Source organism: Ursus arctos, unplaced genomic scaffold (genome assembly GCF_023065955.2).
Source record: "Ursus arctos isolate Adak ecotype North America unplaced genomic scaffold, UrsArc2.0 scaffold_23, whole genome shotgun sequence".
Lineage (NCBI taxonomy): Eukaryota > Metazoa > Chordata > Mammalia > Carnivora > Ursidae > Ursus > Ursus arctos.
Genome location: NW_026622908.1, coordinates 17616528 through 17642147, shown reverse-complemented (window position 1 = coordinate 17642147; position 25620 = coordinate 17616528). Strand labels below are relative to the sequence as shown.

General features: G+C 35.3%; 1 long non-coding RNA gene and 1 other non-coding gene across 2 annotated transcripts in view; both read left to right on the top strand.

Moving 5' to 3' along the window:
• The window catches only part of LOC130544666 (uncharacterized), an 805127-nt gene that overhangs the window by 616472 nt on the left and 163035 nt on the right, over positions 1 to 25620 (top strand). The window lies entirely within an intron of this gene.
• On the top strand, positions 5102 to 5208 carry LOC113265130 (U6 spliceosomal RNA). The gene has a single exon (XR_003319924.1). It is a non-coding gene; the product is annotated as a U6 spliceosomal RNA (small nuclear RNA).

Genomic DNA, 25620 nt, shown 5'->3' with positions numbered 1-25620 from the left:
TTTACGTATACTTTCATTGTGAATTGTAACCTTGAGTGTTAGAAGGTGTAATTTCAAATTTCAAATTTGCTTTTTGTTTGAAATGTACCTTAAATATCTAGATAGTTGCCCCCTTTTTTGCTTTCATGTATTGGTCTGCATTTGCCCATCTCTTTTATTTTATCTTTTGAATCATTTTATTTTACTTTAGGCTCTTATATACAGCTAAGATTCAGCTTTGTTTTATGAGCCAATTGGAAACTCATTTTCAAATAAGTATAAGGCAGTCATTTGGAGGTCCTCTCATTTTTGTCAGATAACTTTATGATACGCTTACTGTGAGTTGTGTTATAGTTAGTTACCCTGTATCTTTGTCCGTGCTGTTTCACTGCTATTTTTGTTGGCTTTTTAATTTTCTTTGTTTTTGGGGCATTTAGAAAGGCTTATATTTTTGTTCTAGCTACTATTTTTTTAAGCAATAATTTCATATTATTCCTTAGTTCCCTTTTACCTACTATTCAGTTGGTCAATTTTTAATTGTATCATTAGACTTTCACCTTTCCCTATAAAAAATTCCAAATTCTTATTCTGGTTTCTCTTTTCTATCTCCCTTTTCTGCCCACTTTTAGTGGTGTTATTTCTAATCTGTCAAAGCATATAAGATTCGTATACTATTCTTCCAGCTATCTTTGCTCTGTTTTTGGTCTTACTGTACAAATAAATATATTCAATTCTTAAAAATTTTGCTAATTTCCCTAAAAATCTATTGATTTCATGAAAGTTATTTTTAGTGGATTCCATATGAAGGACTTGTAGGTATAATTTTTCCATAAATTTCTTGCATTTGCGCATGTTTAGATCAGTTTTGTTGTAGTCTTTTTTTTTTTTTTAAAGATTTTATTTATGTATTCAACAGAGATAGAGACAGCCAGCAAGAGAGGGAACACAAGCAGGGGGAGTGGGAGAGGAAGAAGCAGGCTCACAGCGGAGGAGCCTGATGTGGGGCTCGATCCCATAACGCCGGGATCACGCCCTGAGCGAAAGCAGACGCTTAACCGCTGTGCCACCCAGGCGCCCCTGTTGTAGTCTTAATATAAATGAAGGACATTTGGCTGAGTGTAAAACAACAGTCTCATAATATTGTTCCTTGGGGTTCTTAAAAATGCTGCTCCACTGTTGTCTTGCTCTAACAGATAAAGTTACAGTAGACTTTAAAGTTATAGGTTATATGTCAATTTTATCTCAATGAAGTTTGGAGAAAAAACACACAAATTCAGGGTAGCATCAGACTTCTCAACATCAACACACAAAGCAAGACAACGGAAGTGTACTATGTTTGATTTGATACACTTACATATTGCAGCATGTTTACCACTGCACTGTTATCTAACAACTCCATCAGACCATATAATTACCATTTCTATTTTGTGGTGAGAACATTTAAAATCTTAGCAATTATCAAGTACATAGTATGATATCATTATATGGCATCTATGTTTTATGTATATTATATGAAATATGGAATGATATATAATCCATCATTTATACACACACAAACACACACACACATACAATTTCTTTATCCATGTATCTATGGACAGGCATTTAGACTGTTTCCATATATTGGAAACAATGCTGCAAAAACACGGGAGTGCCGATGTCTCTTTGATATCCTGTTTTTAGTTTCCTTTGGATATATAACCAGAAGTGGGATTGCTGGATCATAAGGTAGTTTTCTTTTTTATTTTCTGAGTAAACTCCAGACTGTTCTTCATAGTGGCTATGCTAATTTATATTCCCAATAGGGCACTAGGGTTCCTTTTCCCCCCACATCCTTACCAGCACTTGTTATTTGCTTTTTGATGATAGCCATTCTGACGGTATGAGGTGACATCTCACTGTGCTTGGCACTTCACGGAGGATGGATGATGTTGAACATCTTTTCATCTACCTCTTGGCCATTTGTGTGTCTATTATTCAATTCCTTTGCTCGTTTTGAATCAGATTGCTTGTTTTTTTGTATGAATTCTTTATATTTTTTGATATTAACTCCTTATCAATTTGCAAATGTTTTGTCCCCTTCTGTAGGTTGGCTTTTCATTTTGTTGATGCTTTCCTTTGCTGAACATAATCCTTTTAGCTTGATGTAGCCCCGTTTACTTCTTTCTGCTTTGTTGCTTGTCTTTTTTGGTGTCATATCCAAAAAATCATGGCCAATACCTGTGACAAGGAGATTTTCCCCGTTTTCTACTCAGAGTTTTCAGGTTTACCTGAAGTCTTTGGTCCATTTCAAGTTAATTTTTGTGAATTGTGTAAAACAGAGGTCCAATTTCATATTTATACATGTGTTTATCTAGCTTCCCCAACAATTGGTGAAGAGACTTTCCTTTTCCCATTGAGTATTCCTGGCTCTCTTACCAAATATTAGGTGACTGCATAAGCAGGGTTTTATTTCCGAACTCTTTAATCTGTTCTTTTCTATATGTCTAATTTTCTGCCAGTATCATATTGTGATTGTTATAGGTTTGTAGTATAGTTCGAAATCTGTTGTAATTTTGATAGGGATTGCACTGAATCTACAGATAGCTTTGGGTAGTATGGACATTTTAACAATATTCATTCTTCTTATCCATAAACAAAGAATATCTTTACATTTCTTTGCATCTTCTTCAGTTTCCCTCATCAGAGTTGAAGTTTTTAGTATAGAGATCTTTTGGTTAAATTCCTTGGTTAAATTCATTCCTAAGTATTTTATAGTTTTGATGCTATTGTAAATGAAACTATTTATTTATTTTCAGATATTTCATTGTAGTGTTTGGAAGTACAACTGATTTCTGTATATTGATATTATATCCTGCAGCTTTATTGAATTTGTTGATTAGTTCTGACAGTTCTTTGGTTGAGGCTGTAGGATTTTTTTCAGTATAAGATCATGTCACGTAGAAATACAGACACTGTTATTTCTTTTCTTAATTTGGATGCCTTTTATTTCTTTATGTTGCCTGATTGGTCTAGGTAGGACTTCCAGTACTATTTTGAATAAGAGTGGTGACAGTGGGCACTTTTGACTGTACCTGATCTTAAAAGAAAAGGTTTCAGCCTTTCTCTGTGAAGTATGGTGTTAGCTTGGGGCTAGTCATATATTGCTAAGGTAGTTACAAGGAGGGTGGTGACCAAAGGGGTCAGAATTTACATAAATTTGGAAGATTAAGCTGACAGGTTTTGCTGACAGACTTTGGTTTGAGGTGTACAAGAAAGAAAAAAAAAAAAAAGAGGGAAGGATAATTCCAAGCTACTTTGGCTTTGCCTGTAGAAGAATGAAGTTGCCATTTACTGAGCTAGGAGAAGTATGAATAGAGGAGGTTTAAGTTCAGAAACTACTAGTTTGGTTTTGTTGTTGTTAGATTTAAACATCCACATGTACATGCCAGTTAAGCAGTTGGATATAAGATTCTGAGATTTGGGGGAAAAGGTCAGGAATGGAGATGGAAATTTGACAGTTTTCTTGGCTGAACAATGGAAGTAAGATGAGTGTTATTAATTATCTCAATAGTTACCTGAACTAGAATAATACTGTCCCTACTCTTTTCAATATTTGGACCCAAAACTCATTTTGGAGAATATACTCTTTAAGGGAAAGGCTCATTCCTTTTGGTTTTGTGTCTCCATCTTCTAAATATATAGCTGATTTCTATTAAATATATCTGGAAATAATAAATACATAGAAAAACTTTGAGTCTACTGACTTAGTAATGTCAGTAATTTTTTTAAAACTGAAAAAATTCTCCAATATTTAGGTGTCATGACAGATGCAAAGATGCATCAATAGCAGATCCTACTTTTAAGATATTTGTATCATCCCACCATTCATCTGACATGAATTTCATTCCATGGTTGTATGATGGGATGAATAACTTATTAATCAGGCAGAAATGGATAATATTCTTTTAGCACATATACAGAGGTTTATGTTTCTCCTTATTCTTTCAGTCATGGATAAGAGATTCAACTTAATGAATCTTAAGGTGTTTTATTAACAATTAAACATGACAACATGTTTGAGGTAATATACTAAAACCATGTCAAAGGAATATGCCTTTACAAAAGCTTATGTAATCCAATACTCTCCCACTTCGTAATCACTTTCAAGTTACCTCTCTCTTATCCCTGCTTTCTTTTCACCATCATAACAACCCCAATCCTTTAATAAACATAGCATTATGGTTAAGAGAATAGACTGAATCAAACCACTTGGCTTCAAACCCTTAGCCTGATTAAATAGCAATTTGTTCATTTGTGACAAGAGTGTAGTTATAGGAATTACCTAATAATACTGGTAAGAACACCAGTGAGAAAATACTTGTAAAACATACTGTCATATACATGACAATTAGTATATATTTTACTAATTATAGATAGTATTGGTCCAATTTTTCTCATTAAAAATATGCAATTTAGGGGCGCCCGGGTGGCTCAGTCGTTAAGCGTCTGCCTTCGGCTCAGGGCATGATCCTGGAGTTCTGGAATCAAGCCCCACGTCAGGCTCTTCCCATGGGAGCCTGCTTCTTCCTCTCCCACTCCCCCTACTTGTGTTCCCTCTCTCGCTGGCTATCTCTCTCTCTGTCAAATAAATAAATAAAAGCTTTAAAAAAATAAATAAAAAATAAAATAAAAATATACAATTTAATTTTACCTATATAGAGGTTTATTTTCTCTTTTTACCTAGTTCAAATTATTTACTACACTTATAATGCCTTAAGAACATACCACGTAGGGGTATAGGCTTCAAACAACTGAGTATCTTATGCCACAAAGGAATTTATAGGAAGAATATCAGGTAGTTCACAGAATCGACACAAGTTTTTGTGAACCAATGTGGAAATGGGCATGAATCAAGAAAGGACAGACTATTAAGAAGTCTACCAAGACAAGGTCACAGAAAGAGTTTAAGATGCCATCAAGAACAATTATTAATGGAAAACTGCATCTTTATGTCATTTTTCCAGAATTTAAAGTCCTTGAATTTATATATAACATATATCTATGTTCTATATCACTGGTTCTCAGATTTGGCTGAACAATGGAATCATCTGGGTGGGGGTTGTGTTAAAAATACTGTCTCGTGCTTACTTCAGCAGCATAAATACAAAAATTGGAATGATACAGAGAAGATTAGCATGGCCCCTGTGCAAGGATGACATGCAAATGCATGAAGTGTTAAAAAAAGAAATTAACAAAAATACTCATGTCTAAATCTGATTCTCAGAACTTCTAGTTTTATTGGTATAGAGTGCAGCCTGGATAATTGGATTGTTTTAAAGCTCCCAAGGTGATTCTAACATACAGCAAAATTTTATATTTAATGGTACAAGTGGTAGGGTCCATTTGTTGAAGAAACAGATGAAATTCTCAAATGACTCCTACATATATTATGTGTTAGTTAATTGGTTAATAAATTATTTTTCAAAAATAATTCATATTTTTTAGAAAGTTTTAAAATAAAGTATCTTGTGAAAGTTATCCACAATCTCCTATCCAAAGATAACTTCCATAAATATTTTCATTTATCTTTTCAGATGGTCCACTTTGTATATGAAGGGGGTGTGTGTGTGTGTGTGTGTACTCGCATATGTTCTTATGTCTTTTGGTTCATAGTAGTTGAAGTTTCATGGCTGTTCTCTCTCCAGAAGATAATTTTTCTTTGTTGAATTGTGCCTTCTAAAGAGAAGGCCTCCAAAGGTTAAGGATTAATTCAACTAATGAACTGTGAATATTGGTAAATTGACATTTCAAAGGGCAATGACATTCAATGATGCTCTAAAACTATGTCAGTGAATTAATATTTGAATATTCGAAAATATCAATTTCCCTTTTGCAAAACCACATCAGAATTAACTGGTTTTCCTCATTTGACTCTTCCCTAGTCTCTTTACCTTTATTTTAGACATCATTTGCCTACATGTATTTTCTTCTTCGTTAACAAATGAAAAATGAAAAGTCCTTTAAAAACTGGTGCTTTATTGGATTTTTTAAATGAACTCTTTTCTAAACTTAAAAAAGCAGATACATACTTTATAATTTAAAGTACTTCATAATTTATTTAAAAATAATTTAAATCCTGTAATTTTTAAAATGTTTTTTATATATAAGTTTCCTCAAATAGAGTGTTATTTATCAGCCTTCTTTAAAACACAACTAAAATCTTAAATCCACAATTAATATTCAGTTGATTTGGATTTTCCACATTTGTAGAGTTTTAATATGTTAATCTTTGTGCTCTGCCTACATAGTCTTAATTTTTAGAGTTAGTTACTTTTGGGGGGATGTTTATCATTAGTTATCTCCTCTTAAAACTTTTGAGTAGTTTATACAGTAGTTTCGTATCTAATGAAGAAAACAATATATATCATGGGTGTGAGAAGGATAATGTATATTTGAAACATCAGTTAACAAAGCAAATACAGGCGCTTCCTGTTTATGGTAGGGCAGACACGACTTATTAACAGGAGGCTTATTAGCAGAAGGCACATTAAAGACCCCTCTTTCAATTCCTTATTGACAAATAAGGAAATTAAAACTCAACAAGATAAATTAAACATCTTCATATATTGTTAATAATAAAACAGAACTACAATCTCAGTTTCTAATTCCCAATTCAATAATATTTCCAATATAATACAGTGGCAGCTCTAATTACATTATCAGAGATCTATATTCCATCTATTTGTACCACTGGAAGATTTGGGCTATAAAACCAGCTGCAGCCATTAATTTATCAGCAGGCTGTTACCTGATCGTTGAAACTTCCACCAAAAAAGATATAAGAGAGAGGAGGAAGGGAAGTATGTCAAGGTGATTTAATATATTGTTGAAGATGCAATCATTTGTACATAGTCTATGCATCTTTCCTGAGATAAATCATTAGCTAAAGATTTAGTGATAAAAAATTTGCAATGTTCTTAGTACCAGATGAAAATCATCAGTGTGAATAATGGAATGGTAATGAAGCAGCATTTTTAGGGAATGTATTCACTAGGCGTAGATTCTTCAATTTGTTACCTCGTGGGGACTGGCCTAAAACCACTTTTGGGATAGTACCTAGTGAATTCTGGGTTATGCCATGTAACCAGGTTAAACATGATTAATCAATTCATAGATAATCTCTGTTCTCATGTGTAAATGCTGTTTACTTCGATTTTATTCAAATCTAATTTCCTTCAAAATATTGTATTACAATCGTTATTGAAAATAACTTTTTAAACCAAAAACATTCAAACTTTGTTTCCATTAAACCATGACTTTTCTTAAAATGAATACTATGATTACAAACCTGTAGTGTAATATTTATTATGGTTGGATAGAAAATACGAGCCAGCCTAAAATGATCAATTGCAGATTGAAAATGAAGACATTCAGTCCTGAGAATTATAAAAGAGAAAGAAAAATGAAAGCTATCACAAGGTAGGAAAAACAATGTGTTAAAGCCTATTCTATATGGTGCTTTAACTTCCAGATACAAAGTACTAACTGTGGTTGAACATCTGGATCCTGGACTGTTCTGTGCCAAATGTCTGTGTGGACAAGGGAACTGGATGCCTCTTAATCATGCAGCTGTTTTGGCATCTTATGACAGGAACCAGTGTCTTCTAGCATTGCACCTTCCTTTTTGCCTTCTTTTAATTTTGCCACAGACCCACAAGATGATTGATAGAAGCCAAAAGTATCATTTGGCTGTCATGCCATGTTCCTCAGTTGTGGCATGAGTGTTTTCAAGATGTGATGAACATCTGCTATAAATCTAGTCTGTATTCAGGAGCATTCTCTGGGGGTTTTTGTGCTTTAGTTCAAGAGAACCAAAGTAATAAAATCCAGTTTTCCCATTTGATGTGCAACCAAAATGAAACTCAATGACAGTACGCAATCCTCCCAAGTTTACATAGTTAAGTATGGTAACAAGTATGGGGCACAAGCCTTCAATTTCCTTTCTAAGAAAGGCATCTTCACTTAAAGTATTTTGTATTTATATGATTTTTAATTTGCAAACATTTTCTCTTCCATTTCTGTTTCTTGGCACGGTTCACTCTCTGTAGCCATCCATGTTAATATTTATTCACTTCTGTAGTATGCTTTTGAAAAGCCCAAAACTTTTTTGTTTGAATATATACATTCAAACAGGGAAATATATGTTTGTATATTTAGATGACATAAGGGCATAAAAAGAACAACTTTTTCTAGGAGTCAAAAAATGCTTCTCTGGGAATTCAGTAATGGCAGATGTGTGTTTCTAGTTTCTGAGCCAGATATAAAACAATGCACAAGTTGATTGAATTATCTTAGTTTCTTTTTCCCCCCTCATGATTAAAAAGCACACGTTCATCTTCAACTGGAAGTCATTGACAATTTCTTCAACATTTTGTTTTGGCTTTAATGTTAAAGAATATCAATGACATATCACAGTCTTATGGTGTCAATTTTGAAAATCACAGGCTTCTGTTTGTGAGTCTATGAAAACTAGGGTTGCATGTGGAATGCAAAATTTCTTTCATCCATAATTAACCTGAGAATATTTATCAACCTATAGCTATACCCAAGACATTGGGCTAGGCCTTGGTGAATTTGTCACACACGCATTAAAATCCAATAAACATGCAAAGAAGCTTGAGGTATGCCCTTATACGTTTAGGGGAATTGGACATAAATATATGAAAAGGAGGTAAATATTATGGATTAATAAGGAAGAGGAGTTTATTGCTATAGATATTTAGAGGTATGTAGTGAGCCAGACACAAAGAGTGAGAGAGAGGGAGAGAGAAAGAGAGGAAGGGGAAGAGGGAGAGAGAAAGAGAACAATAGGGGGAAAGGGGAGGAGGACAAGGGGAGGGGAGGGGAGGAAAGGGTCCCACGAGGGATTTTTCATTGGCACTGAACCTGGAGCAGAATAATGAGCAAGAGTGCATTACATAGAGTGAGGTTTTCAGAAAGGAAGGTTAGTTCAAGCAAAGATGTTAGAATCAGGGAATCTCGAGTTTTATTTGATGCCCAACAGTGACCCATAACACTGAAGTGCATATTGTGTGCTTAAGAGTAGGAACAGTGAGATTTGTATTAGGCATAGTTCAGTGCAGGAAACAAAACACACTCTAGCTCTTTCAAGCAGCAAAGTATTTGATGTAGATAAATAAATATGTGCTTACAAAGTTACTGAAAGCACTGTTGAAATAGCAGGAATCTTGAATAGGATAAACTTCAAGACCATACCACATAGGAGAGCTGAGATCTGAAAATGTTGCCACCACTGATTCTACTACCTCAGAACTACCTTTTAACCCTTCCAAATTTGGTGAATAGACATTTCATGGTGGAGTGTGTGCTTTGTAATTATCTCTCAGCATTTAGTTTCCATCGCCTTGTTTGCCTGCACAACCAGCAACAGCAAGATAACCTTTGCATAATGTCTGCATTCTGAATTTCACACATATGCGTCTCATCAGTAAAACCTGTTTTGTATCCAGTAGTTGCAGTGAGTCTAGGAAATTTGGTTTATAGCCTTTCAGCCTCTGCAGTAGAGGAAAGCATCCTGAAAGGCAGATAGAGTAGATGTTGAGTGAGCCAATTCATATCATCTACCCCAGAGCCCTAAGGTAATTGGGAGTTATTTGGCTGAGGGCTTGAATGTCAGACAAAAGATGAAAACTAATACAGTCATTAACGTATACCTAACAGCTGACAGCACCACCAGGACACAGCTTAGAGGCTGAAATCCTTGTCTTTTGGCTTATCACTGAATTTAGTCAATGAGAGGTACAAGCAGGAAATTGGACGATGGGAAAATAGAAAAGTTGGGGTGTTTATTCTCTTGGTTCCTTTCTTTCTTTTTTTTTTTTTTTTTAGTGTTTTTTTATTGTATTATGTTAGTCACCATTCAGTACATCCCTGGTTTCTGATGTAAAGTTCGATGATTCATTAGTTGCGTATAACACCCAGTGCACCATGCAATATTTGCCCTCCTTACGACCCATCACCAGTCTATCCCATTCCCCCACCCCGCTCCCCTCTGAAGCCCTCAGTTTGTTTCTCAGAGTCCATAGTCTCTCATGCTTCATTCCCCCTTCTGATTACCGCCCCCCTTTCTTTATCCCTTTCTTCCCCTACTGATCATCCTAGTTCTTGTTTCCTTTCTTGCCCTGGCACAGGCTGGTGTTAGGTGTCTTTCTTTATGAGGGACATAACTTCAGTGGAACAACACTTCCTTAAAGCAGCAGGTCTCACGTTATTCTGGCAACCACTCTCTCTCCTTGCATTTAAGAGTAGCGGTTATTTCCAGATGTTGTTCACCTGAGGATACATGATGATCTATCATACCTAGTTTGACTTCATTTGCCCTGACCACACTTGTGTAACTAGTCCTTTCTCTTCAGTAATCTGTTTTTTTTTTAAGATTTTATTTATTTATTTATTTATTTATTTATTATTTATTTATTTGAGAGAGAGAGAGAGAGTATGGAGCATGAGCAGGGGAAGGAACAGAGGGGGAGGAAAGAATCTCAAGCAGACTCTGCTTTGAGCATGGAGCCCCATGTAGAGCTCAATCTTGGGACCCATGAGATCGTGAACTGAGCCAAAATCAAAAGTCAGAGGTTTAACCAAATGAGCCACCCAAGCACCCTGGCATGTTTTAAGTGAACCATCTTGCTCCTGCCAATGCTGTTATAATGTGCCTAATAATATTTCTTATATGTGTCTTTTAATTAAATGCTTATATAACAGGCATGTAACCGAGAAACAGAATGTAACCTCATTTTCATACCTGAGGAGTCAGGGACCTCAGTAAGGCAGCATATACTTTCTCCCTTTTTTTTTTTTTTTCTCTCAGATATCTTTATGTAGCCTTCTGGATGCCAATCTTCATCCTCATCACTCACCACATTATGATGATTCATCCCCATGGCCAAAAGATCCATGTTTCAATACCATAAGAACAATGCTGTAATAATACCTGTGGGATATTTACCAGACACGTCTAAGGATTTTATATGTATTAACCCAGTTAATCCTTACAACATCCCTTTGTACCAGGTAAATACTGGTAAATACTGATAATACTAGGCAAATACTGGTATTATCATCTTTTTTTTACAGATGAAGACACTTGGGCTTAGGGCAGTTAAGTAGCTTTAACTGGGGCACAGCAATGGAAATGGAGGAATTGGGATTCCAACCCAGGGACTATGGCTCCAACATCTCTATCTTTACCATTGTGCTCTACTAACACTTTTTTTAAAGGTGTGCAATATGATGATTTAATGTTTGTGTACATTGTGCAATGCTTACTACAATCAAGTTAATTAACACGTCCATCACCTCACATTTACCTTTGCTTGTGAGTGGTAAGAACACTTAAGATCTATTCTCAGCAAATTTCAAGTATACAATACAAAAAAATTATTAACTGTAGTCACTATGTCATACAATAGAACTTCAGAACTAATTCATCTTAGAACTGAAAGTTTGTAACCCTTTGGCCAACATTCCCCATTTCTTCCACCCACACCACCCAGCCCCTGGCCACCATCATTCTATTCTCAGGTTCTATGAGTTTGACCTTTTAGATTCCATGTATGAGTAAGATCATACAGTATTTGTCTTTCTGGGTCTGGTTTATTTCACTTTATACTAACTCTTAACATGACCGTATTTATTTATGGAGCCAGTAAATAAACAATTCACTGTTTAAACTGTGTTTTTCTTTTTGAATTTGCAAAATTTATAGCTTGTTGTCTAAGACATCGTTATTAAAATGGTAGTTTTAGAGAGAGAGAGACAACATGGAGAGATGTGTCGAGTAATCCATCTCACTGTGACTTTTAGAAAGTCATTCAATCTCTGTGGTCCTAAATTCTTCCTCTGTAAAGCAAAAGTGTTGACTTAAACCCATTAAGAAAAGAAGAAAAAACTAAAGCACATATAAGGTCGGAGATAAGGATAAAACTGAACAAAATTGGTAAGGGATTATTCCAACTAAGAAATAAAGAAATTTAAGACAAAATTAATGACACTATAGTATTTCAAGTTAAATTAGAAATAGCAACATATAAAAACAGCAATGAAGAAAATGGAATTTGATTTTAAGCAGGCTAGATACAAATAATTTTTTTAAAAAGCAAAGAAATGGACAGACAATAGAGAGCTAAAATATAGTTAAAGAGAATCGAACAAATAAAATACAAAAAGTGTTCAAATTTAAGTAAAGATTTTCCAAATTAAAAAGAAAAGACAAAAACCTAGAAAAAAAACCTCCATAATTTTTAGAAAAGCACAAAACAAGTGTAGAAAAATGGATAAAATATATCCTGAGGCTCTTGAACTTCAAATAAAAAGAAACTTCAAAATAAAAAGAATCCTATAAATGTCCAAAGAATAGAAGTACCCATGGAAAAAAATATAAATATCCAGATGAAAACATGCAGCTTTAAACACAGCATTAAACAATAACCAAGTATTAATAAAGAATCCCATTGAAAGTTAGAAATAAAATCCAATAAAATACTTGGAAAAGCCAATGGAATTAACTAAAAATGTTTTTTAAAAGCTAAGGAAGTGTAAGGCAATTGGTTACACAATCAATATACAGAAAATAATTTATAGGAAAAATATTACCATTAAAAGACTACAGGTAGGGATGCCTGGGTGGCTCATTTGGTTAAGTGTCTGCCTTCAGCTCAGGTCATGATCCCAGGATTCTGGGATTGAGTCCTGCATGGGGCTCCTTGTTCAGCAGGGAGCCTACTTCTCCATCTGCCTGCTTCTCCCTCTGACTGCCTCTGCCCCTGCTTGTGCTTGCACTCTCTCTTCTCTGACAAATAAATAAATAAAATCTTAAACAAGCAAACTACAGGTAACTTTCTTCTGTAATTTTTTAGATTGTTTAAAAAGGTTTGGAAATGAATTTTATCAGTTGTAGTACAAAAATAAGCTCATGTGGGGGTGCCTAGGGGGCTCGTGAGTTAATGCCCAACTCTTGATTTCAGTTCAGGTCCTGATCTCATGGGTGGTGAGATGGAGCCCTGCATCAGCTCCATGCTGACTGCAGAGCCTGCTTGAGGTTTTCTCTCTCTGCCTCTCCCAACCCCCACTCATGTGTGCACATGCTCTCTCTCTCTCTCTCCCTAAAATAAAAAATAAAGTCTTAAAAAATAAGCTCATTTTACAATAACAAAAAAAAAAAAAGTAAAATTATTCTAATGCTATTTGTACTTTTGTGGTAAGACGAGTATTAGGATCATGAAGACATACCCAAGATATCAGCATTCACATAGTGGAAATTTACTTAAATTGCTGGAAAATTATATTCTTGTCAAAACTGCCTATAAAAGTCTAGCCCTACAAATCCAGATAAATCAACTAAAAGCAAATACATTATAAAATGTTTGATAACTTCTGTGTTCTGAAATGCAGTTAATATACTTTAGTTCTTATTCTATATAGAATATATACAAGTAGGAAAAAAAATTGCAATTAATGGAGATACTCTTATAAACAAACCTCTCCTGAGAATTGCCTGAAGAACTTGCCATTCGTATTAGGAAGTAGAGTTTCTGAGTAATGAGCAGCATTTCTTTACCTGTAATAATACAAAGTGTTACTTGCCTATTTTTCAGAGCAGTTATTACTCTTTCTTTCTCCCCAGACATTGTTGACTGTGGCTGTCAGTAAGTCATCACAGTCATTGACAAAAACTGTTGGCTCTCAACGCTCATAAATCTGTCATCCCTCTCACCAGTGAATGGTGCACTTTAGCAATTATTTTTTAGGAACAAAATTGGAGGGCATAGGGAATAGACCCTTAGTATTTTTGTCTTTCCAGAATATTTCCACCATGCCCCATTTTCTTTGAGGAGCAACTCTTTCCCCATTGCACGCACTTGTCTCCTGGTGGGCTTACCAGTCACCATGTATCACTATCCCCTCCTCCTCCATTGTAGTGATTTGTCTAGTTATGGGCACATGACAAAAAGCAAGTTAATGGAGCCTTCCTCTGGGATTTTATTTTTCTTCTAAGTTTCCTTTCCTCTCTGGAGGTGTAATTGTCCAAATATGGCCTCTAAATGAATAAAACCACTACCCAGGGAGAAAAATCAGCAGAGGAGAAAAAGAGGCATGGCCAATCCAGCTCTAATTCTAGCAACCCCTAAAGTTGCACTGTTTTTTCCTATGACTATGCTAACCCAGACCTGACTTTGAAAAAAGGAACTCCTGTATTTTAAGGCATTCGTTTATTTATCTATTTACTCATGCATTGATTCATCTATCCATACGTTGTTATAGTCAGTAGCTGCTCTATGTGTAACAGGTTTATTGAATGAGCTGAATCTAACAGATGGCTTAGCTTTGAAGTTTTCTCTCTCTCCTCCCCCACCCCCCTTCTCTGTCTCTCACTGTTAAACTTACTTTATGGACTTGTTCTTCCCTATACCCAGGAAAAATTGGGGCAGATCCAAAAACCTTTCCAGTGACCAATGACTTTTACATAATGAAGTGTCTAATCTAAATCCAAATTTAAAACTTCCCCTCTATCCCCATGTTTTATCCTAGTTCAGGTTTGGAAGCCTACAATGGAGGCATGGAGAATAATCATTTTCATTTTGTTTTCTATACCTCATTTCTTTTTTTTTTTTTTTAAGATTTTATTTATTTATTCGACAGAGACAGCCAGCGAGAGAGGGAACACAAGCAGGGGGAGTGGGAGAGGAAGAAGCAGGCTATAGAGGAGGAGCCTGATGTGGGGCTCGATCCCATAATGCCAGGATCACGCCCTGAGCCGAAGGCAGACGCTTAACCGCTGTGCCACTCAGGTGCCCCTCTATACCTCATTTCTTACTCCCCATCTTTCATTTCTATTTAATTATGAGCAAGGTTGACCATCCATAGACTATTAGCTATATAAGAGAAGTCAAACGATGCCCAACTACATTACTGCACATAGACATGCTCAGCAAAGCTAACTGAGCTCCTGAAATCAATGTATAATGCTTCAGCAGCTTTTGAGGTTATCTCACAGATGTCTGGTACTGTTTCTCTTTGGGATGCTAAGTAAATATTTTGTTAAAAAAAATTAAAACTCCCTGCAAGATAACATGTGTAGTTAAATGCATGACTTTTAATTAATTTTTCAGCTTAAGCCTCTTTGGTTACCAAGAACTGCTTATGTCGTGCCTGCTTCTCTCTCCTGGTTTGATCTCAAAGCAGAAGCACCCTGCATCTGCTTCCCTACAATGTCAGGACATGACATATTAGACCTGCACAGACTGATTGCACATAATTCCATTAGAATAAAGATAATTTCTCCAGATTGTTCCAGGCAAACAAGTACAAAGCAGATAAGCATAAAGGCTCTGATCTTTGAAGAGGTAAACTACTAACGCATGCTCTGGTCCATTCTGATATTGTGAGCAACAGAAGCTATTAGCAATTAGAGTGACTTGCAACATGAGCCTAGATTAAGCTAGATCAAATTGATTCTGCCCAAGATGGCAGCAACCAAGTCATGTATGGGACAACTGTTCTACACAAGGATGTTGTTAGAAAGAAATTTCTGGGGTTTCAATTTGAAATAATGGATTAAGAAAAAACAAACAAACTTTCTAATAGATTGCTTTTAGCTGAAAGATGGCCAAATTTGTATAGAGGTGGTTTGCATTGGGATCCACTTCTTCCTAAGAATTCCATTGTTTGTATATTTTAATATGTGTGTATTTGACTAACAGCCCCATGACTGCTTTATCTACTTGATAAACCTATGACTGCTTTCTTCTTATTGTAATGGTTTCTTGTTTCAAAGTGAAAGTTTTATTTCAGCCTCACTATTTTATGAAACATTTCAGGAACAAATGATAGATCACAGCATTTACATAACTAAGAAATAATTTTAAGTTTCAAACTATTAAGCCTTCCAACCATGCCTGGTGTAGGAAAGATTGACTAATAATCCTTGCTGTGCTTCTGGTGAAATTATTGAATAATTCAAAGAGGAGATTATTTAAAGCAAGGCTGCTGAAAGGAGGAGGCTGGATAAGTGACGTGTTGATTCATTAGCCTGTAGTTTCTTCTTGCTGCATATGAAAATAGAGAAGCAAGAATAATACCATTCCGTAATCTCCGTAGGGGAGATATTTTTTCAGGAGATGTCACCCGAAGGCGTTAACAACCAGAGCACTTTGTCTTGTTATGTTGCTAGATTGCCTTGTGATAATTTTATTGTTAAAGAAGCAAGTGATTGCTTAAGATTTTTTATCAGAGGAATTGCATGGAAGTTTGTGGAATCTGTCCCTTTACCAACTCCAGAAAGCCTCGCTGTTGTATGTACTGTTCTCATGCTATATACAAATTTACCATCCTTTTCCTAAGAATAATGATTACCCTTTTTATATGCCACATGTTTTAACATTTTTAAAGATCATTTGTGTGCATTATCCTAGTTAGTTTGCCTGACTCCACTTCGAAATAGATATCTAAGGCTCCAACTTCCAGGTACCCTTACAAAGTGAAGTTCAGAATTTCCAGCATCTTTCTTCAGCTAATCAAAATAAAGGTGGCCTTTATTCTTTCAAATGATCATGGGGCAACTGTTACACATAAGAGGAAGCTATATGTATTATGAAAAATCTTGCTATAGCAGAATTCCTTTTTTTGTGACAATTCAGGTCATAGAAAAAATATTAAATCTTAGGGGAATTAGAGTTTTTAAAAACATTTACTGAGTCAGTACTTACGGCAGACACTGTGATAAGGCCTTTGAAAGTACTATTTTATTAAGCCTCTCAAAAAAAATATGAGGAAGATAATATCATCATCTCCATTTTTAAATGAGGAGAATGAGTAGCACTCAACCTAAGAACTCTTACATCTAATCAATGAATTCACTAAAGTTGCCAAATACAACATTAACATAAATCAGTAGCATTTCTATACATTAATAATGAATTTTCTGTATATCCCATTTACAATAACATCAGAAACAATAAGCATCTGCCTTCAGCTCAGGTCATGATTCCAGGGCCCTGGGATAGAGCTCCTCGTTGGGCTCCCCACTCAGTGGGGAGTCTGCTTATCCCTTTCCCTCTCCCCCTTCTCCCCCATTTGTGCTCGCTGTCTCTCTCAAATGAACAAATAAAATCTTTAAAAAAAGAAACAATAAAATACTTAAGAATAAATTTAAGATGAAAGATCTCTGTTCAGAAAACTTCAAGACTGATGAGAGAAATAGAAGAAGACGCACACAAATGCAAAAATATCCTGTTTGTGAATCAGAAGAATGAATATTGTTAAAATATTTATACTACCCAAAGCAATCTACAAATTCAATGTAATCTCAATCAAAATTCCAATAACATTTTTTTCACATAAATAGGAAAAATAATCCTAATATTTCTATGGAAACACAGAAGGCCTGGCATCACCAAAGCAATCTTGAGAAAGGACAAGAGGAGAGGCATCACACTCTCTGATCTCAAGATATACTATAAATCTATAGTAATCCAAACAGTATGGTTCTGGAATAAAAAACAGACAGTAAGTCAATGGATCAGAATCTAGAGCCCAGAAATAATCCCAAGCACATATGTTCAATTAATATTTGACAAGAAAGCCAAGAACACTCAATGGAGAATAGGCAGTCTCTTCAATAAATAGTTCTGGGATCATTGGACATTCACATGTAATAGAATGGAACTGGGCCCCTATCTTACATCACTCACAAAAATTAATTTGAAGTGGATTAAAGACATAAATGTAAGACCTGAAACTATGAAATTCCTAAAACACACACACACACACACACACACACACACACACATAATAAGAATAAAGATACTTGACTTGGATATTGATAATGATTTTGTGGACATGACCCCTAAAACATAAGTAACAAAATAAAAATGAACAAGTGGAACTACATCAAACTGAAAAGTGTCTGCACAGCAAAAGAATCCAAAGAAGTAAAAAGACAATCCACAGAATGAGAAAAAAATATTTGCAGACCATATATCTAATAAGGGATTAATATCCAAACTATATAAAGAACGCATACAACTCAGTAACAACAACAACATAACAATTCAATTTAAACATGGACAAAGGACCTGCATAGACATTTTTCTCCCAAAAAAGATACACAAAAGACCAATAGGTATGTGAAAAGATGCTCAGCAACACTAGTCATAGGGAAATGCAAATCAAAACCACAGTGAGGTATCAGCTAGTTATGGCCATCATCAAAAAGACAAAAGATAACAAATGTTGGCATGAATGTGGAGAAAAGGGAACACTTGGGCACTGTTGGTGGCGTTATGTATTGGTATAGCCACTACAAAAAAACAGTATAGACAATTCTCAAAAAATTAAAAATAGAACTGCCATAAGATCCAGCAATTCCACTTCTGGGAACATATCCAAAGGAAACAAAAACACTAACTGAAGAAGATATCTACATTCACATGTTCAAAGCCTCATTATTTACAATAGTCAAGACATAGAAACAAACTAAGTGTCCATCAATGGATAATAGATAAAGAAATTATGTACACACACACACACGCACACACACATTGGAATATTGTTCAGCTATAAGAAAATGAGGAAATCCTAACATTAGCAACAACATGGATGGACTTTGAAGACATTACACTAAATGAAAAGAAGTAAGGCAGAGAGAAAGACAAATACTGTATGATCTCACTTATATGTAGAATTTAAATAAATAAATAAACAAACAAACTCATAGAAAAAGAGATCAGATTTGTGGTTACCAGAGGCAGAGGGTAGGGGAAGGAAGAATTAGAGACAATTGTCAAAAGTACAAACACCCAATTTTAAGATAAATAAATGCTAGGAATGTAATGTGTACCATAATGACTATAGGTAACATCAGTGTGTGATATCTAGGAAAGGTATTAAGAGAGCAAATCCAAAGAGTTCTTATCATAAGGAGAAATTTTTTCTTCTTTTCATTTTGTGTATGTGAGATGATGTTAGCTGAACTTATTGCAGTAATCATTTCACAATATATAAAAATCAAATTATCATGCTGCATGCCTTAAACTTACAGAGAGGTATGTCAATTATTTTTCATGAAAGCCAGAAAAAATTAAGTAGTGTGTTCAGTTAGAGGTTATCCAAGATTTATGGAAACAAAAAAAAATGAGATTGCTTTCTAACACTTGTAGTGTAAAAATCACACAATGAATAAATGCTGAAAGATGAGAATGTTTTATAAAGAGAGTTGCTCTTGGCAAGTAAAAACTATTTCTGACGGAGGACATCCTGAAGGAAAGAGAGATTGCTCTGCCAGGAGGTTGGTCTTAAAACTTGAGTGATAGAAACAAATAAATGTAACATCCATCCAACCAACATTCAGAGGAAATGGAAAAGTAGACAATGAAATTCAAACATTCCAGTGTTGCTAAGAAGACCACCCATGTTGAGGAGATGAATCTATTGAACTACATAAACCCGACAGTAATTAAAATTCTATTCATCTACACTTCCTTATTCAGATTCCACATAGTATTCTAATTATGATTTGGTTTCTCCTGAAGTCTGCCAACAGAGATAAAATAATAAGGATCAAATACTTCAAACTGCATGACAATTATGTTTTAACCAGAAAATTAAGAAATTAGCATTCTGATTTTATCTGCCAGTGTCATAAATTTGGTTAATGCAAGTTTTTCCTTAAGCAACTTATCTGCTCTCTCAATTTTAGTTTATTGAACTAGTATGCTTGAAGAGTAAACATTGGGCACTGGAAAACTTACAAAGGTAATAAATTAATAATGGCATGATAAAATTTCTGCTCAAAATTTGGATAAAACTCTCTGAAATTATCTGCCCTACTTCACCTTCTTTTAAGTTATGATATTTGAGCACCTAATATATTCCAGGCATTATGCCAGATGCTTAACATGAACTACTCATCTAATTTTCATACAAACTCTAGTTGAAGTATAATATAATATGCATCTTATAAATTAAGAAATTGAACATCAGAAATACTAGGAAGGTTTAGTTTCTTGTGGCTTAATGTACATCTGTATCAGGGTGTTTCAATGATATACTTCAATTAGATTTCAAGCCTAACATTCTGCTCTCCCTGAACTCCTTCAAATCTCTCCATTCTCAAATCCATGAATCTGATTCCAATACCAATTCCCTTTTGGTGACCTATGATAGAAATTTGGTTGTCATCTTCCTTGCAATGCCCAAAGCCCTCTTGACAAACTCAGGAATGTTTAGAGAACAGATAAGGAATCCCAATGTTGAAGCAACCCAAGAAGAAAGTACATCTGAATCAAACAAGAGGTCTGCGATAAAACATTGTGGTTTACCAGGATGGTAATTGCCCTAGCTAGCATAAGAATGGTTAATATATCAATGATAAAGAAAAAAACAGAACGAAATAGCTCAGGGGAAAAAAAAGTAACTTTGAGAAAATTATTCATCAAATAGATCAGATCTCACAATTTTCAATCCTAGTCCTCTATGTTACCAAAGTTGTAGTTGCCTTTTGAAATGTGTGACTATGGGGCGCCTGGGTAGCGCAGTCGTTAAAAGCGTCTGCCTTCGGCTCAGGGCGTGATCCTGCCGTTCCGGGATCGAGTCCCACATCAGGCTCCTCCGCTGTGAGCCTGCTTCTTCCTCTCCCGTTCCCTCTCTCGCTGGCTGTCTCTCTGTCACATAAATAAATAAAATCTTTAAAAAAAAAAAAAAAAAAGAAATGTGTGACTAAATTCCCTCAAGGAGAGAAAGGGAGGCTGAATGATTCATTCACAAAACAATTGCCCCAGTGACTAAGCAATTCAGATGTGGTGTTTGGCCATCTTTAATCATCACTCAATTTGAGGAAAAACAAACAAACAAATAACTATCTTCAGTCACCAGCAATAACTAGGAAACAAATTGGATCTTGCTGCTCTGTACATATTCCACACCAGTCAATATGTGGCAGTGGCTGTGCCTAATGATCAAAGAGGTAATTTGTCAAGGTCATCTTCTTTCAGTTATCCCTGACTTTTAAAAATATAACAAAAAATGAATAGGAAGAAGGTGAGAAATTGTCGATTCCTATTCATAGAGCTATCTCTTGGAGCTTGTTCTTTGAGAAACTAAGTCTAAAGAATTAAATTTTGGAGCACCTGGGTGGCATAGTTGGTTAAGCATCTGCCTTCAGCTTAGGTCATGATCCCAAGGTCCTGCGATAGAGCCCCACATCAGGCTCCTTGGTCAGTGGGGAGTTTGCTTCTCCCTCTGCCTCTGCTGCTCCCCCTGCTTGTGTTCTCATGCACACTCTCTCTGACAAATAAATAAAATCTTTTAAAAAATAAAAATAAATAATTAAATTTTGATCCTAAATGTCTTGGAAAGAGGTTAGCATTTGCTATTGATTTTTTACAATGTTTATGTAAAACAGCTGTAAAATATGTGGATATTTGCCATTGCTTGTTATTGGTAGAGGAGTTGCTGGTGAGAATTCATACATTTATTTACTCAATAGTTTGTAATTTAGTGCCTTGTCTGTCTTAAAGCTTCCAAGTAAGGCATGGGGAACATACAGAATAAGGTGTCTCATACACCTTGATTCAGAGAGTGTTACAAATGAATACATGAATAAGTAAAATGCAATAGTGACAGTTTCACAGGTGTATGCATATCTTTAAATTCATCAAGATGTGTACATTAAATATGTACAACTTGTTCGTCACTATCTCAATAAAAATGAAACAAAACACAACAGAATACAATGGGATGAGTTCTATTAAGCAGTCCTACCACTCATGATCTGTGCAACCTTAAAAAATTGCTAACCTCTCTCATTTTCAGTTGATCGCCATATTTGTGATGATTAGAAATAATGCAAGCATAGTAGGTTAGTGTCCCCCAAGAAGATATGTCCATGCCTTAATCTCCAAAACCTATAAATGTTATCTTAGAAAAGGGTCTTTGCAGTTGTAATTAAATTAAGGATCTTGGGGCACCTGGGTGGCACAGTGGTTAAGCATCTGCCTTCGGCTCAGGGCGTGATCCCGTTATGGGATCGAGCCCCACATCAGGCTCCTCCACTATGAGCCTGCTTCTTCCTCTCCCACTCCCCCTGCTTGTGTTCCCTCTCTCACTGGCTGTCTCTCTTTCTGTCGAATAAATAAATAAAATCTTTAAAAAAAAATTAAGATCTTGAGATGAGCTCGATTGGATTATTTTGGTAGGTCCTATATGTGGCCACAACCTCAAAGAAGCTGACAACCCCCGAGGTAGGAAGAAACAAGGAATGGAATCTCCCCTATATTCTTAGGAAGAGTATAACCTTGCTTGATTTCAGGCTTTTGGTTTCCAGAACTATGAGAGAATAAATTTCTATTGTTTAAAGTCAACAAGTTCATGTAATTGGTTATGGCAGCCCTAGGAAACTAATAAAATTAGTAAAGGCCTTAGGACATTACCTGATTCCTGATAGGCATTCAATAATCATATCTGGGATGATGAGGATAATGATTAAGAGGATCATAATAATTTTCTTTTATAAATCAGATTCAACATGCATAGTCTTATATAAGACCTGTTTTTAGGTTGTTTTGACAGGCTTATAAGATAAATTCTTTAAACATTTACATTAATGTGCCTTCCAATTCTTTTGGCAAGTTAGTCTGGGCGTTTTCATCTGTACATACACACTGCTTTATCTACTATACATATTTTATTTTGCCTTTTTAGTAAAAAGTAGGAGAAAGAGACAAGGAAAATGGATGAAAGGATTAAAAATTATTCGGCAATTATAAATACATTAGAAAGCTAATTTTGAATGTCAGTCGCTGGTGCATTAATGTTGACAAGGACACAGCGTAATATTGGCATGTACAACTCACTGAATCACAGAGTAGGAATTGGTTAGTTCAGAGCCAAGAAGAACTGATATAATTAACAATGTTTTCCATGGGTTTATGGAAACTCTTGAAGGTTGACATTCATTTAATTCCCTGTGAATGGTAAGATAGGGAGATGACATACTATCGAGGCTGCCAATACCTCATGTTAGACTGGAGGAGCTGTTTTGTATATATAACATACACAAAATTTATGGGTGTAAGATTTCAAAGCCTGATCCTAAACCTTGGCATTCAAACTTTGAAAGCTTAAATAATTACAAAATTTTGTGAGAACAATAATCTGCTAACAAGGGGACTGAAGTAAAGATTTTTAAAAGAATTATGAGGTTTTGGTATTTTTATGGGATATATTATTAGTATAGTTAGTTGTATTTATAGCAAGTGATGGAGGCATTTTAAAAAACAACAGTTACTTTACCACAGAAATAGCTTAATAAAGAAATTGCTTTCTTGAGATTAGGAAAGGGATTATCAATAAGCAAAAATCAGATAAGAATATCTATTTTCAAATATATATTAAGACTAAAATTTACCAAAACTTTTACCCAAATAACCCATCTTCTATTTTAAATAAATAACCTCTTAAATAAATAAATACATTTATACATACATACCTAACTGAACTCTAACCCTGAAAATAGCTTTAAACTTCAAGGTTTTCATTACAGCAGGAGGAAGATTTTTTTTTTTTTTTAAGATTTTTATTTGTTTATTCGACAGAGATAGAGACAGCCAGCGAGAGAGGGAACACAAGTAGGGGGAGTGGGAGAGGAAGAAGCAGGCTCATAGAGGAGGAGCCTGATGTGGGGCTCAATCCCAGAACGCCGGGATCACGCCCTGAGCCGAAGGCAGGCGCTTAACCGCTGTGCCACCCAGGCGCCCCAGGAGGAAGATTTTGAACCGCCCACTGTTTTTGGATCCCTGGATCTCAAAGAAAACTAACTAAACCACCCACTGTCTAACAACAGAGTAGTGGTTACACAGTGGCGGTTAAAATTTGTTTTATGTTTCATAAACTAATGGGAAAGAGGGTTGAAGGAAGGAGAGTTATTAAAAATCAGTTTGAATGAATGACTGGGGATGAAGCTGGAGAAGAACTAATCCTATGAAGAAAACAAACCAAATATATTAAGCTTTATCATGTTGTAAAGTCTTAGGGACAAAGAAAAGGCTGATCCAAATCTGTCATTTGAGAATACTCTCAGCTATTCCCATGGACTTCTGTGTTCCCAGGAAAAAGATGATTAGTAAAAAATAAATAAATAAAATAAAGCCAGTTCACCTCTCTGGTATCAATGCACAACTAAAACTACTTTGCTGCAATACAAGAAGTGACTTTTTGCCACATTGTGCTAGATCACTCTAGTGTCTGGAGTGCCTCCTGGGAATCTGTAGTAGACCCTGGTATGCTACTTGGTCACCTTGAAGGAGGCAAAAGTAAGAGTCGCACCACTTAGCAGAGGCTACAGTCTTTGCCAGCAACAGTGATTCTCAGTAAATGTAGAATAATTGTACACCATTCCTCCTTAACATTTTAGGACCCAGCAAGAATGGTGGTCATAGGCAAGAGGGCATAGACCGGCCTGGTGTGCACCAGAGAATGTCAGTGGCCCTTGGTGATCACGTGGATGCAGATCAGATCCCCATTCTTGAGGAAATGTGAAATACTATTATGTGACCATTTGGGGACTGTCCAAAATATTTTCTAGAATTTTTCAGAAAGAACTTTCAATATAAATGAAAAAGCTTTTTGCAATCATTTATATAAATGAACATAAGTATATCTAGCTAGATCTATCTTTCTGTTTAGTATTTCAGCGCGCTAAACTCCTAAATGGATTTTAACTAAATATAGACATCATGACCTAAAATGTAGTCATACGGAGCACCTGAAATTAACTTTAGATAAATGTAGCAACTCAGTTACTTTCTTATTTTGTACAGCATTATGACACAAATATTTTAAATATCTCCATGAGTAAAGTTCAGAATATTTGTTAATCTGTTTTTTTAATCGATTTTAGTGGAAATTTTTGGGTGGAGGGCTGAGAACTCCAAATGCTAATAAATTTTTCCAAGGTTATTAATTTATTCAATATATCCTTTTTTGAGAGGGGAGTGACAGAAAAAAAGGGAAAAAGAGAACCCTAAACAGGCTTCTCGCCCAGCATGGAGAGCACAGAGCTCAACGCAGGGCTTGATCTCACAACCCTGAGATCATGACCTGAGCTGAAATCAAGAGTGGGACACCCTGCTGACTAAGACACTCAGATGCCCCAATATATCCTTATTTTCTATTACATCCCATTCCAAGTGTTATAAATGGAACAATAAATAATATCAAATAGTCATAAATGTTTTGATAAAAAATAAAGTAAGGTGACAGAAAATAAGGATGGTCAGAGTAATCCTCTCTAAGAATAACAAGATGGTCTTCAAGTTATTAATTTTTCATTTATATTTTAGTATATTTAAATAATTATACCAAATAGCCATCCTGAAAGCAAAAAAAAAAATGTGTTCTATAGTACTTCGTAGTTTTAGTTCTACCAGTTAGGTAAAGGTTTGAGAAAGCTTGAACTTCAGAAAGAAATGTTACACGTGTGTGTGTGTGTGTGTGTGTGTCTTTCAGGATATATCTGGGTGTATGTGTAACTAAATCAGACAAATTGTGGTTCTGAAAAGCACCAAAGATCTATATTAAGCC